At 33.9% G+C, this 6,050-nt stretch overlaps 1 pseudogene; it reads right to left on the reverse strand.

The window, feature by feature from the left end:
- Window positions 1-2,577: 2,577 nt before the first annotated feature.
- LOC121206641 (uncharacterized) lies at window positions 2,578-2,649 on the reverse strand (annotated as a pseudogene).
- Between the last annotated feature and the right edge of the window lie 3,401 nt (window positions 2,650-6,050).

Consider the following 6,050-nt stretch of genomic DNA (forward strand, 5'->3'; position numbering starts at 1 on the left):
GTGTGGCGACTCCTCACACTTTCCTCATTAGGATTTGAGATTTCCTCAATAATGCTCAACTTTTCACTTCAATCTTTGAGTTTTATCCCTTTTTGAAAATCAACCTTCAAGCCTTCATGTTCAAAAATGGTATAGAGGGCTTCCTTCTCCACTTCAACATTTGTCTGGTTCGACACACTCGTCCAGCAGAACACTCTCCCTAGCTCGGTATTGAAGGAGTTCAAGTAGTTGGTCTAATTGATTCTTAATAGTTTTTGTGTTTTCTTGATACTTAGACATGCCATGCTCAAGTGCACTACCTTGAATAGTATGGTACTGATCTTCATTAGGCTTTTCCCAATATGCACCCCCACATCATTGCAAGAATATAAGGAATATGGGTCATAATTCGGGTCACCACCTTCCCATCCTTGGTTGTTGTAAACTCAAACTTATATAGGGTTTACTATATATTTTTACCACCTTTTTACTTAATAAATATTTTAATCTTGAGTAATTGTTATTAAAATAAATCAATTTTACTTAATTATTAATATTGGGCATGAACTTATAAAGTATGTGAAATTGTGCTTAATTATATGATTTTTGTACATATTTTATATTATTTCATGTTAATTTATTAATATGTGATTTTTCACTATGTAAGAGGACCATTTAAGATGTGATTAATGTGAATGAAACATGGACATGTATAAGTTAATTCATGTAGACAACAAGACCATGCAGATTGGGTCATGAGGTTAATAATTTGACCCAAGTAAAAGAGGTGCTAAAAGATGGACATGTCTACTAAATTATTGGACTGAGAAACTATCCAACAAGGGGGAACTAAAGCCCAGTTTGAACATAAGTAGATGATAGCCCAAAAGCAAGCATTGGGTATTTAATTTAAGGCCTTATAGTTAGAAAATAATCAGAAATCAGCCCAACAACTTGTTGTTTAAGTCATCCACCCTATGTCTATTAATAGCCTTAGTTTGAATTCAAAATGAGGAGCCTAAGTCATCCCCTTTTCCGTGAAATATGGCCGGCTATGTGTGATAGAAAAAGAAGGGATTTGAATCTATTTTTAGCAAACTCTACATGATATTTTAAATCCTATTTCCTAGGATGATTATGCTAATTCAATAAGATCTATTTAAATCATGTTTAACATGTTTAGGCCTCAGTCAATCATGTTTTCAATTAATATCATGATGCATTTCATTCATACGTGATTGGCTGTACTCAAATTAGCTGAGCGATCCTAACTAGATGACGGCTAGTAGACACATAATTGAAGAATGCAATGTTTAATTTAGATCCTTAAACCTGACTAAGTTAAGGTTCGTAATATCTTTAGTTAACTCTATTGTGTTGCATAGTTTTTAGGTTTATGTAATTAAATTGTTACAAACGTAAATGTCCCTATGACCTTACATAAATGCTAAGCAACCCTTAGTTAATATGATCAGTAAAATGCATATTTAACTAAGTAAAAGATTTCAAAATGAATTAATTTGGTTTCCAAACTCTTGAAAGATCGAGTTGTCGTGCATGTATTTTCTAACATTGTTAAGCATGATAAAGTAAATTGAATTTATTAATATAATTATCCTAGCCCATTTAATGTTGATTGTTTTTGTTGCCAAAGCCATTCATTCAAACATTTAGGTAAATTGCATCTAGATTAGAATTGCGTAGGGATCAATCTTTGCATCTAAATAATTTTACTTAGTTTAATCATCATAATCCAAATTATTGACTTTTTACATCAAATTGTTAATTATGATTTTGCAATTAATCGGTTTCGCTTATACAATCCCTGTGGAGATGATAAATCATTTTTACTTACTTATTACTTGAACGACTATGTACAGTTGCATAAACTGCGTTACAAGTTTTTGGCACCGTTGTCGGGGATTGTTGCCTTAATCATTCTTCGTGAAATTATTTTTTACAATTTGGTTTTTATTTTTTATTTAATTTTTAACCCTACTAATTTATTCTTTATTTTTTGTGATTTATTTCTCAGTTGTTTATAAGCATAGATCGAATCATTGATCTATTACTCGTAGACCCTAAAATTGAGCAGAATTTTAGACAAAGAAGACGTGAGAGATTTGCGCAAAGACAAACCAAAATTGACCTTGTAAATCAAAATGATGGACAAGGTAATGGAGTCAATCAAATGCACAACCCAATCCTAATTATTGATGATAGGGATTGTGCCATTAGACAATAGGTTGGGCCACTCTTAATGAGTTAAATCCTGGAATTAGAAGGCCGGATATCAAGGCACCCAATTTGAATTTAAACGAGTGATGTTTCAAATGCACCAAATAGTGGGATAATTCAGTGGTATGCCCACTGAAGATCCACATCTTCACCTTCGATTATTCATGGAGGTGAGTGATTCATTTAAGTTAGCTGGTGTGACTGAAGACGCACTGAGGTTAAAATTGTTTCTATACTCGTTGCGAGATCGAGCACGAGCATGACTGAATTCATTGCCACAAAGTTCAATATCTACATGGCAAGAATTACCAAAAAGGATTTTGGAAAAGTATTTTCCACCAAGTAAGAACACAAAATTGCGTAATGAGATAACTAATTTCCAACAATTGGGTGATGAGTCTCTATATGAGGCATGGGAAAGATTCAAGGACTCTCTTCGTAAGTCATGAGATCCCTCATTATATTTAGTTGGATACGTTTTATAACGGTCTCAATGTACGCAAAAGAAGATGCTTCTGTGAATGGTGTGATTTTTTCGAAATCTTATAATGAGGTCTATGAGATCATCGAAAGGATCGTAAGAAACAATTACCAATAGCCAATAAATTGAACAGTTTTAGGAAGACGAGTAGCCAAAGTGCATGAAGTGTGCTACAACCCATTTTTAGTGAAAGCATAATAGTGGTTACGGGACCACAAATTTGACGTAAAAATATTTATTTCATTATTATTTTAATGTATACGGTGTATTAGTAGCATCGTATAAAAATTTCGTTAAGAAATTTTAACGTTTACATGCTTAATTAAGTAAAATGGACTAAATCGTAAAAGGTACAAAAGTAGAGTTCTATTAGCTAAAGGTATCTATTAGCTATGAAATTAAATGGTTGATAGATTTATATGGTAAATAGACCATTATTATTATTAGTGTACATTTATGGACAGAATTTAATGATTTTAAGTTAAAAACTAAAGGTTAAAATAGTAAATTAATAAATTAACTTAAAATTAAAGTAAGCTTTATTTTCACTAAAATTTTGAAGAAAGGAAACCATTTTTAGGCTTTAAAGTTTGGCTAAACTTAGATTGGTGCATGGTGAGTGTCTTTCATCCTATTTTTAATGATTTTTATGTATTTGAGGTTGTTGTAGCTTAATCTAGTTAGCCCAGGAACTAATTTGAAAATATTTTAAAGGTTTAGGGTTTTTACATGAGTGTTATTGCATGATTTATGAAGTTTGATGAAATATTACAAGTCTTTATTTTTAATTATAAAGTGATTTTTGATGAAATTATTATTTAGGGACTTATATGTAAAAATAGTAAAATACCATGATAAAATTGTCAAATGTTGAGTTGTATGAGGTTGTATAAGTCCTTAGGTAATTCAGCTAGCATGAAATATGGATGAATTTGCATAAATGTTAATTTACGAGCTTAAGGACTAAATTGTAAAGAAGTTAAAATCTTAGGGGAAAGTGTAATTTTACAAAAGTATTAATTTTGGACTGAATTTGCTTATTTAGATCAAGATAAACCTCGTACGAATTTAGATAGAGAAAAAGCTAAAGCCTCAGATTAGTGATCTTACTTTGACATCCTTAAAATCGAGGTAAGTTCTTATGTTTAAATAATGTTTTAATGTTATTTTATTTATATGCTATTATGTTATTTATCATATCATGTTACGAAGGAAAACCAGCGAAGTTACGATGACTATTGAACCCTATTTGAACCTTAGAACTATATAGGATTCAAATGACATGTCATTAGGGTTACCATGTTTTGGGTGCTGGTCCTGAATGTCCTACCGATGACTGAGTTCTGGTATTTGTAACACCCCAAACCTAGCCAAGACCTTATGGTTGAATCTGGCGATGTCACATTGAAGTGTTTTTCACAAAATATAATATCATTGAAAAAGCCGTTCTATATTAAATCTCTTTGTGATCTTAACAAAGATTTTGGGATGACTCGTTCATTGTTAAAACTCAAGTCATTTAGCAAAATGTTAATCATATTCATTTGTTATTACTTTTTAAAACATTGCTTATGTGGAAGCTTTTAAAATATGTTGCATAAACGTGGTGTTTTGAAAAACATTTATGTTTTTGAAATCTCGCGTCCTACTACTAACAGATATGAATCAAAATAATTGAAACCACAAATTAAAATTTAAAAATTTAAAGAGGCCTTATTACATAATCAAATACTCGAATTAAATTAATTAAAAATTAAAAATTAAATATGGAAGCAAGTACGGTTGTGTGGCCACCTCTGAATCCCTCACAGCACCAATCCACTTAAGACTAGGGATTACCTACGCAGACAAGCAGAAGGGTGAGTTTACAAAAACTCAGTGTGTAATCCCTTATTAAAAAAAAGGTCAATCATGCAGTATGCAATTACAGTCCGAGCCTAAACCCATTTTAGTAATAGTGCAATTTTAGTTAGGGCCTTAGCCTATTCCAGTTTCAATATCAGTGTGAGCCTTAGCCCATTTCAGTAGCAATAATAGTATGGATATGCAATCAGAAATCCTACGTATCCAGCCTCTACACTCCACTCCGTCTAGCCCTACACTCTATGTAGGGATAAAATCAACCCACACATCCCTACACTCCAAAATAGCACCGACAGTATTTGTAGCAGAGTTACCAGTACAGTACACTTCCTCCAATCATAATAAAGCCATCCCCATGCAACATATGATAATATCGTGCATGTATGCAATATATATAAGATGACATGCTCAATAAGTCATACATCTCATAAGGGCATAATAGTCATTTTACCTCATAGGGGCAAAACAATCATTTATCAATCTGGGGTCTAGGTGTACTACCGACCCATCAGTAGGTCTATAATCGTCTCGGGCGACCCATGAAACCTTAACAGTCAAACAGTGCAAATGGGCCCAAGGCCCATAATGCGGGCCCATGTGAGCACACATGCCCATGTAGCCCACATAGCCTAGAAATGGCCTTGGTCGTGTGAGTTACACAACCTGATCCAACATTCTTCACATGTCTGTGTGGTTTATTTGTGTGGGGCCTACATGCCTGTGGGGCCCACACGGCCCAATTTGGCCCATTAAGGCCCAAAACAACCTAAGCCCATGAAATCGCTCATGGTGGCCTCTACGATCAATCGCCCATGTTTAGGCATATGGATTACCACACAAGCGAGTGCACGCCCATGTAGCAACAATGGTCACATTTTTTGGTTTTCACCGATTTACGATTTGGGTAGTGTTTACACACCTGATTACAGAAACATGCTCACAGCCATTGAGCACTCCAAACCTTGATCCAGTCCACAAACATTCAATTAGTCCCAAGGTAATAAAATTAATAATACTTCTTTCCAAAACACTTATCCAAAGGTCAACTGTCACATACCTTGATTCGAACCCCCAAGCCCTTACACACACCTAAACTGTTGATCAAGAATGATTTTCCCCCTTCTTCGGTTATTATTTGCATACCAATTAGAACCCTTATTAACAAGTATTCATAACTATAGTTTGATCTCTAATCGAAATACACACTTACTGAAATCACAGAATCACAGAGTGGGAACTATACACAAAATCGAGAGAGAGAGAGAGAGAGCAAAAAAGAGAGTTCGGCACAATAAGTGTGAAAGAAATAGCAGTATTCGGTCAAATGGGAACCGATTAGGGGTGAGGGTGAGAAGGAAGATTCAGTCAAGAAGGGACCAATTGATAGAGAGGGAAGAAGAGAAGAATCGGTCAGCAAAAGTCAAAAGGATTTGAGAAATAGAATGGGGAGTATTCAGCTAAATGCACAAATGAAAATGGTGACTGATTA

This window comes from Gossypium hirsutum, chromosome A01 (genome assembly GCF_007990345.1).
Source record: "Gossypium hirsutum isolate 1008001.06 chromosome A01, Gossypium_hirsutum_v2.1, whole genome shotgun sequence".
NCBI lineage: Eukaryota > Viridiplantae > Streptophyta > Magnoliopsida > Malvales > Malvaceae > Gossypium > Gossypium hirsutum.